The sequence below is a fragment of the Eupeodes corollae genome, chromosome 1 (assembly GCF_945859685.1).
Source record: "Eupeodes corollae chromosome 1, idEupCoro1.1, whole genome shotgun sequence".
Classification (NCBI taxonomy): domain Eukaryota; kingdom Metazoa; phylum Arthropoda; class Insecta; order Diptera; family Syrphidae; genus Eupeodes; species Eupeodes corollae.
Genome location: NC_079147.1, coordinates 163165010 through 163177506, shown reverse-complemented (window position 1 = coordinate 163177506; position 12497 = coordinate 163165010). Strand labels below are relative to the sequence as shown.

General features: G+C 36.1%; 1 protein-coding gene across 3 annotated transcripts in view; it reads right to left on the bottom strand.

Annotated features, from left to right (window-relative positions):
* The window catches only part of LOC129940632 (guanine nucleotide-binding protein subunit alpha homolog), an 82456-nt gene extending 70223 nt beyond the window's left edge, over window positions 1-12233 (bottom strand). Inside the window, exons 1-3 of one of the 3 annotated variants that reach the window (XM_056049024.1) lie at window positions 11812-12233; window positions 10889-11216; window positions 10773-10824 (exon numbers count right to left, since the gene is read on the bottom strand). The gene's annotated coding sequence lies outside the window, so the exon portion shown is untranslated. Of the gene's footprint in view, window positions 1-10772; window positions 11217-11811 lie in introns of all 3 variants that reach the window. The other 2 variants (XM_056049023.1, XM_056049026.1) reach the window with 2 other exon arrangements.
* Between the last annotated feature and the right edge of the window lie 264 nt (window positions 12234-12497).

Sequence of the window (12497 nt, the reverse complement as noted above, 5' to 3'; positions counted from 1 at the left end):
TTACATTAACGATGGTTTCGAACTGAACAAGATCACCTGGATTTTTAAGCCATGATGTGATTTAATCAAGCTTAATGGAAACCGATTTGGCCAGAACGAATCATCATTATGTACTGTGTGCCACTTAAGGGAGGAATAAAACATCCAGCATTCTTGGGTAGATGTTCAGGTTTAAGGGAATTTAAGGAAGGTTCCTTGGGAAAGTTTGGTTAACAGAAGCGGAAATAGTCCAGGTTCTCAATGGAGAAAATATTAACTTCTAGATATTAATTTGGAAATAAAAAACATTTTACTACTACTGCTACTACTACTTAGGCCAGTTATTGGCCCATTATGATATCACATGATTCTAAAGGCTTTTTCCAAGGTCAATGAAACCAATTGGAGTTGTTTACGAAACATAAAAGACTGATGATAAGGAATTCTCCCGGTTGGGTCCTGTTTTTGCGGTAGAGCATGGCAGGTACAGAGGTAAAGAATAATTGTTTCCTTCTTTTCCCCGTTCATACAGCTTCTGCACAACTTATTTCCTCCGAGGCAGTTGGTGTGCTCTCTTATCAGACACTTTCCAGTTAAGACACCAATTAACGAATACGCAATTTGCTTACAGATATCACCGCTTTAAATTTGGGATAGGCCAAATGTTCTTCGTAGCCTGAGGTGGTTATGTTATTCCACCCGTTGCTGTTTTTTTATAGCATTCTGTTTTAAGAGAAGCATACATTCACCAAAACATGGAATTTTTGTATGAACTGGCACCAATCAAAGCTAAATGTTAAACTGTTTTACTATCTATCATAAGAGCCTATCGACAGTAATGGACTGATGGAGAGTTTGTAAAGCAAGAGACCCGATATTTAATAGTGGCCTTATTATGTTCCAATGATTTTTAGCCGTTCAGAGTTATACGCCATCACAAACAATCCCTTTGTTTTTTATCCAATTGTATAAAAGTGCATTGACTCGTTTTCCAGAAATGCCATATCCCCCTGCAAGGTATAGAAATCTGGTAGTTCCTAGCGAACTGTAGTTGGGAGATAGTGTAGAATTGTGCATTGAAATTGATTATAAATAACTAAGAATAATGGAGTGGCAAATGCCAAGCAATGCGATGGTTTTTGAGCCGAATAGCAGACCTTGCAGTATGCCTAGAGGTGTCATATGGAGTGGAGTGTGATCCGTTTATACATAGGCAAGCTGATCACTGAAACACTGTACATTAGAATCAGTCTGATTACCGTCTGTGTAACCAACGCGTAATTCGTGCTGGTCCCATTTAATACCAATGGCCTTTTGCAGAAAATCAGTTACAGTAGCTTTGTTGACCCTTTCTTGTATGTTATGTTTTCAATTTAGTATTTTGTCTAAAATAAGACCCAAATACTTAGCCTCGTCTGAAAACCTTATTTGGATAAGGTGATGCAGCAATCCGCAGAGAACCATATAGAATAGAGAGCCTAATACAACTATCAAGCATTCCTATCTGTGTGAATCCAAACGACTAATTTGAGAAAGCACTTTCTTTAGCTAGAATTACTCTTGAAGGATTAGTTAATTCAATGCAAGAGGCATGGGGTGCCTGTGGCGTGGCAGATCGGGTAGTTGGCGATTGCCTAAAACTTGGTTTAGGCCAGTAATGCAACTTTCTTGCCATGTCGAAGTTCTTGCTTTACCTCCTCGTGGTGGCCTCGGGCAATGATTTGTGTATCCCAATATACATAAGTTAGCAAAGTTTTGAAGTTTCCTCACTGTTCAGCATAGGTTACGGAGATTAGCACTCTTCGTAACAGAAACCATCCCGCTACAGAAACCGAAATTACGCCTCGGATAATTAATGATAAATCGTTGACGAATTTTGGCTATTGTACCCAGACAAATATTGGTTTCTGAAATATGAGGCGCGATGGTTGGGATCGGGCAAATACAAGTCACCGACACGTAACACTGTACTGCTCTACTCTGTTCATGATACAGGAAACGCTCGAGAAGCTGGAGTTGGGTTACTCCTTACAAAAACGCAACCAGAAGCCTTATTTTGTGGGAGCCCCTTGGAAAAAGGCTTATCAAAGCTAGGTTTCAGAGTAGAGTACGACCCGTCACCATTATACGGTGTTACGCTCGATGGACCTCGCATCTGATGAAGAGAACTCAGTCAACTAGGATCCGCCTACAACAACACTCCCCGCGGAGATATAATTTTGGTTATGGGAGACCTCAATGCTAAGGTTGGCATTGCTATTATTAAAGCAGCTTATGATGGATCCAAGTGTCACGTTCTGCACGATGGTAGTTTGTCAGATTATTTTAAAATCCGAAGCGGAGTCAGACAGGGCTGTATTCTGTAGCCAATATTATTTTTGTTGGTGATAAGCGATGTACTGCGCTTATCTCTGTCAGGTAGCGGAGGGATCCAATGGACTTTGACATCCTATTTAAATAACTTGGATTACGCGGACGATGTTTGCTTACTCTCTCTTAGGATCATGGATCTACATCAAATGACAACAAGTGTGGAGAGAGAAGCAGAAGTTGTGGGGCAAAACAAAAATGATCAGCCTCATAAACCGACCATCCTCTCAAATAAATATTTTCTCGCAACCGGTGGAAAAAGTGGAGAGCTTTCAATACCTTGGAAGCATCATTTCCATCGAAGGCGTTCGGTATACTGTCAATAATTTGGAGGAATAACTCTATCAGCTTAAGAACAATCTGTGCTTCTTATGTGAAGATTACTTCCCACTTGGCACTTGGAAGCCATAAAGAAAGCTGCAAACTTTCGTGAATAGATGTTTTCGTATTATCCTAAGGATTGTCTGGCCAAACCGTATATCAAATGAGGCCCTTCACAGAAAGACAGTTAAGGAACCTAAAGAATCTATAATACCAAGACGTAAGTGGCAATGGATTGGACATACGCTTCTAAAAGGTAACGACTGCATTGCAGGCCAAGCAATGCAGTGGAGTACGCTCACACAAGAAGGAAGAAGACCTGGACGACCGACAATCCTATGGCGCAGGACAGTCGAGGAGGAATCAGCATCACTAGGCAAGTGTTAGAGAGAGTTGAAACACATCTCCGGAAACCGTACACGAGGCCATATGCCCTTTAAGGGGTTTCCAACAGACTTAACAGGTCTGAAGACCTGTAAGTAAGTGAGTATACAAGAGGCACCACCACTGAAAAAACTCTAGGTGTAGCAGTCAGAGATTGAACCCAAGACATCTGGCATGACGGTCCTACGCACAAAGCATCAAAGCGAACTCTTTACGCTTAGTGTAGATTTGATTGCAAATGTGTCAACTTCGTTAAAGCACCTTCAAAATCAAGGAAGGCAACAATAGAGTACTCTTTATAGTGGAGAGAGTTTTCGATTGTACGTTCGAAGTTTCCATCGATTTACCTTTACAATATGTTGTGACATAGACAAAACTCTTCTATCAATGTTTGCACAATGTTTGTTTTGAGAAAAAATTATTATAGTGACTTAAAGGTCATAGATCTTTAGACTTAACTTGCGTCCAGTTTCTATGAAGTATTTCCACCCACTAACTTATCGGTTACAAGCTCAGATAATTGAAGTAAATGATAGGGACTTGAAATTGGGTCAACTGCCTAAAAAATTTAAACGAAATAGTAAACTGAGTGGAAGAAATTCCCACTACCCGAAAGCCTGATTATGGGCTTCTTTGCATTCGAAATACAGTTGACATCGAACGTACATATCTGCTTTATTTGTATTTCAAAAGTCTGTTATTAGATAATTTTCTATATCAACTATGTATATCTGTTTGTCATTTTCTCTTGTAGACTTCTTGTCATAGTCTTTTGCAATTAGACCCCACGCATCTTTGACTACTTTTGGTTGTATCACATCAAGGTATTGTTGAAGAACCGGAATAAATCAAGTCTTTTTGTTAATCAAACAAGAATACGCAATACATTCAAGAATGAGAATATGAGTGCAATGAATAGTCAATTTTTATATTTTTGACAACTGAAGTTTAACTTTAAACATTTTTTAAGAAGCTAATTAAAATGATTTTATGGCATTAACCAAAAAGACATGTCAAAATCTTTGTCATGCATTTTTTGTATATGTACATGCATATATTAAAAAACTGGTTTAAACTGTCGAGTTAATATTTATGTCAGACGAAAATGGGTCAGTTCTATTTACATCGTGAATAATTCTTAATTTAGTTTACATGAATTTGGTTTTGTTGCAAAAGAATGAAAGTTACATTAATGTCAAGAGTTTCTATCAAATCAAATAAAATACAAACACAAACACAATAAAATACTTGTTTTGTTTATTTCAGAAGAGTGTTTATTGAGCGATAATTTGTAATGTAAATCAAGCTAGAACAATGATTACTACTACGACGACGACGTGAACGGTGGAGAAAGTTCAATGACCCATCATCAGCGACCAAAAATTTAATTTTTCATTGGTGCAAAGGTGGATATGGGACTATTGATATTGATACATTCAAATTGAGCTAAAATATGTAAGATCAAATTAAATTAAGAAAAATTTAGATCCGTAAAACAAATTAAATTATTCTAGAATTACAATTATTGTATTTTTTTGAGTATAAGGCTTATAATGATTTTCTTCAAAAATTGTTCAACGTCAGGGCTTTTGACACGCTTCCCAAACCATAATCACGCCTAAAGTCGTGCAAACTTTTACATATTTAATCGAAATAATGGACTCTTATGAAGCAATCTAAAACGCTTTGCGCTTGCTTAAGCTCGTAAGTATCGCAACAAATAAATAACACATCTATACTATAATACTACAATATTAAGTGGGCCGATAGCTTTTACGCCTTAACTACTAAACAGATTTAAACGAAATTTGGTAAGAAGATAGTTTGAGACTTAAGAAAGGACATGAATTACTTTTGACCTCGGGAAAACAACGCATTCACATTGGTAAAATTATTTTTCGGGCAATCTGATCGCTTTCACTCCTAAATTAACAAAGATTTGAATGATATTTGGATAAAATTGGTATAACGGGAAAACAACATTACTGAGCGGGTCTACTTGAACGGGCAAACGCCGCGGCCGTTGTAGGACGCATGCAAATTAAAGAACAATTCTGCATATATATTATTTGTCGTATAAATTAAATTGTTTGTTTAAGACTTAATGATTTACAACGTTATGGGCACGGAGCAAGTAACGTCATACCCCATAGAGTTTCTTAATTCTTTGAAATTATCAGGGATGCCTTCTCATAAGTTGAGATTGAAGGTGTTCCAGTTCTGTTAATGAGAAATCATGACGCACCAAAGTTATGTAATGGTACACGGCTACAAATTACTCATCTAGGACGAAATATGATAAAAGCTATAATCATGACTGGAATAGCAAAAGGAAAAATTGTTTTAATTCCGCATTCCAATAATTTCAACCGATTTGCCGTTTCAGATTAAAAGAGTGCAGTTTCTTCTGAAAACAGCATATGCAATAACAATAAATAAAGCTCAGGGCAAACGCTAAATTGCAGGTATAAATTTGGAAAAAAAATGATTTTCCCATAGACAATTATATGAAGCGTGCTCAGGAGTCTCAAACCCACAAAATCTTTACGTTCTGGCCAAGGAAGGAAAAACAAAAAACGTCGTATATAAAAATTTATTGCAGTAACCTATCTTTTTCTTAAAATGTATTAACACAACCTTGCTTATGAAAATCACACTTAATATGGCCTCATCCCATTTCAGCACAATTCAAACATACGTACAAAAAAGTACAGCTCAGGTTTTTTCTTACTACTATCCAAAAAAAAAAAAAAACTATCTAACGCTATCGTTTTGACGATATCACTTTGACGATTATCGTCTTACGTGAAGTGAGACTATCGTCGAAACGCTATCGTCTAACGATTATCGTTTTACGGAAAGAACCCCCAGCATTAAACATTCTTATAGGTTTCATGCCTCATTGGTTTGATAATCCACGTCAAATGTCTTTAAAAATAGCTTATGTCTTATGAAAGTTAATCTTTTCATTTGCTTCTAACTAAAATTCCAGATAAATTTAATAAGAGCAATTCTCAAAGAATGAAAAATTAAGGAAGCACAAGTTTTTCAGAGTTTTGGTTTTGTACTCAATATCAATTTCAAATTATTACTTTGGGCCATAAGGGATAAAATTCTTTAGAAAATAGGTAATTCGCCACTATTTTCACAAACAAATTGTATCAATGTTAAAGGTGAAGGATAGTACTTTTGGTGATATTGTAAGAGGGTATCGGGATGAGGAACGTCTCGATTACAATAAGCAGAAAGAGCAACCCGAACAAATTGACAACACACGGCTGAATGTAAGAAAATACAAGTTAACACCCGTTAACACACCGAAAAATTGTCAATGAAGTTTTAATTGAATACGAAAAGCATGTGTCGGCTAAAGGTTTCAACAGCCGGGTAGCCAGTAAAAGGGCTTCATAAACTTGCGCAACCGTCTCAATTGTCAAAAATGATATGTTATTTTTGGCAATGGAAGCATATTTAAATTTTGTGTATCCGATAGCCCAAGAAGAACGAAGATCTGGGGCCCTACTATATAACTCGATTCTACTTTTGATTCTATTCGAAACTCATTTCCGATTCTACTTTCAAATCGTAATGTCGTTCAGAGTACACACCTCCACCAACTCCTTCTTTTCTTGTTGACCCATCTGTATAAAAATGGATTGACTCATCCTCCAAGAATGTCCTATCCTCCCAAAAAGATCTGGGAGGTGTAGAAATCTGGAAGTTTCTGTCGAATTACAGTATGGGGATGGTGTAGTCTGTGCTTTGGAATTGATTCTAAATACCTTAGAATTACGGAGTGACCAATGTTGTTGTTAGTCCACTGCGACGAAGCTTTGAGGCGAATAGCAGAGCTTGCAGCTTATTTGTTTGGTAAATATGTCAAGAGGTGTTAGGTAGAGCAAGGTGTCCAGTGCCGCAGACGGGTTCGTGTGAAGCGATCCGATGTACATAGGCAAGATGGACGTTGGACTTTAATTTAACTTATCCCTGTTTATACCTTTGTCTAAAGTAGTCCACCATACTGCCACACCGTAGATTAAAATCGGTCTGATTACCGATGTTAATAGCCAATGCGTGATTTTGGGTTGTAAGCCCCATTTATTAAAATAAAAATAAATGGGGTGGCGCAACAGTCCGTTTGAGAACTAGGGCCTAGTGACTGACACCTCTCAACCATTCCTGTGTGCGAGTACTGTTGTCAGGGATCTAAGGGACCTACAGTTTTCATCGCACTAACCATCATTCCACGGGTACTACAGCCCTATTAGTTACCAATAGCTTTTTTGCAAGAAAAGAGAGCTACAGTAAACTTTTTGACTCTTTCCTGTACGTTGCGTTTCTAATTTAGTTTTTTTTTATCTAAGACACGACCCAGATATTTAGCCTCGTCTGAGAATTTTAATTGAATTCCTTTAATATAGGGAGGTTTGACAAATGGAATTTTATGTCTCCTCGAAAATAAGACCAAATCGGTTTTGTGTGGGTTAACACCCAGTCCACACCGATCAGCCCAAAGTATTAGTTTGTCCAAGGCATTTTGTAAGAGTTCTTTTAGGATGTTAAGATGCTTCCCTGAAACTGCTATAGCAACGTCGTCCGCATAGGCTATCACTCTGAAGCCCTCCGCATCCAGACCAGTTAGGATTTCATTCAGCAATAGGTTCCAGAGGAGAGGGGATAGAACACCACCTTGCGGTGTCTCTCTACTAACGAATCGTCTACCAGATAAGTTGCCCAGTTTTGAGTTAATTATTCTGCTAGTAAGCATTAAATGAATTAACTCCCGAAGCGAACTCTCTACATTTAGAGATGTTAGTGCAGATGTGTCTACGTTGTTAAAGGCACCTTCGATGTCAAGGAAAGCAACCGATTTACTTTCACAGTAGGCTTGTCGAGACGAAGACAGAAGTATTAATACTTGCCCTTAAATGGATATCAATCAATCTTTCCCAGGTCTTAACAAGGAATGATGATAGACTTATAGGTCGTAGATCTTAAGGATTGACTTGCGAGCATTTACCCGCTTTGGGTAAAAAACAACTTTAACTTTTCTAGACCAGGTAAAGACTGTCGGTAAAAATTGCCTCCAGGATGGGTGCAATTATGTTAGAAGTCTTTTGTAGCTCGGCTGGTATTATTCCTTCTGGTCCCGCAGATTTGAATGGTTTAAAGCTGTTGAGAGCCCATTGTAGCTTGGCCCTTGCGATCAAACTATGTGGGTATGTTGTATTGGGACTTGAACGTATAAAACTGATGCAAGTTTCGTAGAGAACTACAACGAAAATGAGTATCCAATAGTGAGTTCAGCGATTCATTACTTAAATTTGTCTAGGAGCCGTCTGCATTTTTCAAGCAGTTTGACATCGCTGGACTAATTGAAAGAATTTTCCGTAACCTAGAGGCTTCAGAAGTTTCTTCTATCGTTCCACAGAAGGATCGCCAAGAAGATCGCTTAGATTTCCTTAATGCCTTCTTGCAGATTCTTAGGGATTCTATGTAAGAGTCTCAGTGAGAGGCTAGTCCTGCAGCTTTGGTCCGGTTGAAAAGTTTCCTGCATTCTTTCCTGAGCGAGTCAAGCTCTGAGGCCCACCATTGTGGTTTCCTCTTTCCTCTTATGTCTATAAGGGGACAAGCGATTTCTAGCGATCTGTTCATAGCTGAGGTAAGGTCATTGACAGAACTATATAGTCCAGGTTCTAGTAAACTCTGCAATGAGGTCCTGTATGAAGCCCAGTCAGTTTTCCGATAGTATCGAAAAGTCAATGGACTCGGGTTATCATCCAAATTTATATTAAACTGGATATATCTATGATCAGAGAGCGAGTGTTCTTTGGATACTTTCCAGTCCAAGATCATATGGTGTATAGTACTTGAGACAAGAGTTATGTCTAAAACTTCTTGTCAGGAGAATAAGGAGCATTATTTAAATTCCTTACAGAAACAAAGTGCAGAGAAACTGTGAATTTCACGATCCTTAACATTTTACCAAGACAATCATCCCAAACTTACAGTCCTTATTGTCCTCGAATGGTTTAATACAAAACCGAATAGGTATTAAAGACGATCACTGTTAAATTTATTATAATTATGAATCAATTGGAAATAAATTCAGTAAATACAAAATCAGACATAACCACAAAATAAATCAATCAAAATATATGTATATCTTAAATCCATGCATATGTACACATAAATACAAAATTATTCCTACAAATCAATACGTTAAGATTTTACTACAAATCTGTTCCTACCTACAACTTAACTATGTGGGTGGACAGATAATCAAATTTTCCATACAAAATTAAGTCAATCATTAAAACAACTCTTTGGTTAATTAACAACGAAAAGCCACCCCACCCGAAAGCTAAATGAAAATACAAAAAATATCTAAAGAAAGAATAAAAAAAGCAAACACCGGGATAAAATGAAAACAAAAAAAAAAAAACTTTGTTGACGTCACTCTTCCTCTATCAAATTACAACAAAAATAATCATTTAAAATTGCACAACAGGAAAAAACGAAGAAAACCCTCTCTTCTCTCAATATTTCGATTATGAGCTATTTTTTTTACTGGAATGAATTGTAATAAAAGTAGCATTAGAACCTTGTAATTTTTATACAGAAAATCAAAAGAGAAAAACAAAAATAAAAGACAATAATTGCTCAAACTAGAGCCAGCTTTTCTAACCCACTTTACCACTTACCATTACCAACTAGCACTAGGTACTTCAGAGAATGAGAGGAACACAAACAACAATAACAAATAATATTCAACTCCTATAACTACAAGCACGTATATGTACAACGTAGATACAATTATAATTTATAACAACAACAAAATCAGAAACGACATAGAAATAGAATGAATGCAAATTTTAAGATTGATTCATTGAAAAGTAAGGGACCTACCTACTATACCTGCATATATAGGTTGTGATTTTAACATAATACCTATAGGAATTTAAAGATTTGAAATACTCAATCCAGGTTAGGAGTAATCCACTTCATCAAATATTCAAATGAAAAAAATGTTTCTTTATTTTTTTAAACAACGAGATCATTCTGGCGAAAAAGTAATAAAAATGAAATAAATTGAGAGAATCTAGCAAAAGGAAATAATCCAACACTGGATAGAAGAAAAAAGATAGGATAGGAATTCATAGAAGGTAGGTAGGTATCTACCTATAATGAAGGCAACATAAGAAACTGTAATTTGAAGACCATGAGCGTTGCTTGTTCGTTTCGTTGTTATAAAGCACAAACAGGTCATCAAACTATATGACGTCGTCGTCGTAGCCGTCGTCAGCCATAGCAAAACAATCAGAACCGCACCGGGAATGGAAGCAATAATTCGCCAACTAAAATGCCGGCATAAGCACACACGAACACCAGACAAAGCTGCAATTGGAGTTAATATAAAATAATATTGTCTCTTTGATTGCAGCGTTCTACCAAAGCTTTATTATGAGTTCTTCATTTTGTTTAAAATCAAAAATGTCCAACTATTCAAGTTATAAACTTATAGAAGGTATACCTATCCATTTTTATCAACAAATACAAAAAATTCCAATGCAAAACTAGGGCGCGCCACGTTTAAAACCCACTTCCCTTCATGCCACACATACTAAAAAATTAAAATAAATAAACTTTCAAATCACAATTCTAATATAATTATGAATTTTTTTTGAAAAGAGGAAAAAGTATTGGGAAAAAATTACCTTGTTTTTTCGTGGAAACCCTTTATCCAAGGAAATTTAAGTGGAACATTAAATTTTTATTCAACTTTTGACAGCACAACCGTAACAGAGTAACAGACTGACAGCAGCAGGCAGGCCAGGCAGCAACAAAAGACGACAGCCACAGCAGCTAACAAGTCACAACTTTATTTCGCCGCACAATGAGATGGTGTTTTTGTGAATTCGCTTTGTTTCTTTTTTATTATAGAAAATAAAATTCATTTCCTTTTTTCGATCAATTTGTTTTTCTTATTTTCTACTTTTCCCCGGAAGTTTTTTTTTTTTATTTTTCTTATTGTTATTCGACTTAAGGCATTCGCTGTGTTGGCCGAATAGAAAAAGCTAGCTAATCATTAAAAAAGAAGACGAGTTGCCGAGTTGCGCCGCCGTCCCAACGAACAACAAGCCAAAAACCAGCTGATTTTGCTGAAAACAATTTTAATATTCTTCGTTGAACAAGTCAAACTCAAAATTTATTTTTCTTTTCTTTTTATCAAAATGAATAAAGACAAGAAAAAACAAAAAAAAAATAATATCAGGAAGAGAGCCAAAAGAATGTCAGCTCTGCCCCCGCATTGACAGGCAGTGAGTGCTCCGCTTCCTTCTTTTAGAAACGACTACTACTGCAGAGCAACTTATCCCAGTTTTAGCTTTTAGCATGGAAGAGTAGGAGGTGGGGCCGAAGAAGCAAATGAGGCAGAAAAGAATGTTCCGCTCTCCAAGTCATTTCTTTCAAAAACAATTTTAACCATTTTCGAACCTTTTTAAGAATTTATCAGAAGTCTCTCGTTTTCTTTTTTAATGAATAACCAACCAGTTAATCAGATAATTACTAAAAATTCTTAACACATCTTTTCTTCAATTTCAAAAACTTGCAACACGTTTTTTGTATTATCTACTTTGCAATATCACACGGTTTTCTTTTTCTTTAATATAAAAATTTATTCGTGTAGCAAAATAAATACATAAATCTCTGAAAGCAAATTGATTTCATTTTTAATAATATTATGATTTATTTTACCTCGAATTATGGTTTTTCTTTTAAATTAAATTAGGAAAATAATAAAAAATATTATTTCAACATCACTTTTTTATGGATAAATTTTGCACATTCGAATGGCGTTTTTGTCGTTCGACGACGACGACGAAGACGAAGACGACGTGGAGAAACTTTTTCTTATTTTATTCTTCTTTCAATTTCAATTTCAACTGCGAATTGAGAAATGTTAAATTTGATTTGGGAAAAATTACGTTTTTCTGCAGGGTTTTTGTTTCTATGACTCTTCGGAAGTTTGTGGAATTTCGTAGGAGGTGTTTTAACTGTTTGAGATTGATTAAATTTTAATTTTTTAAAGTTTCTTTTTTGATAAAAAGGTTGCGCGCAAATGGCTACGCTCTTGCACACACAAAAATTAGGGAAGAAAAAAGTGTTCTTTTCTTCACATAAATTACAATAAAAAAGTGATTTTTCTTTTTGCTCTGGCTGGGAGCTAGCGCTGGGATGTAGATGTTGTTGTTGTTCGTTGTCGTGTTGTCTTTCACTTGGGTTTGGTTTTTGTTGTTGTTGTATTCAATTTGGTGTTATCTTTATCTTTTTCACTCTTTTCGTTGAGTTGTCGGCATTGTGTGTATATGAGGCCATATGGTACAATTCGAAGTTAGTTTAAATGTAGTAAATTTTTTCGAACTAGAAATGTCATATATTTC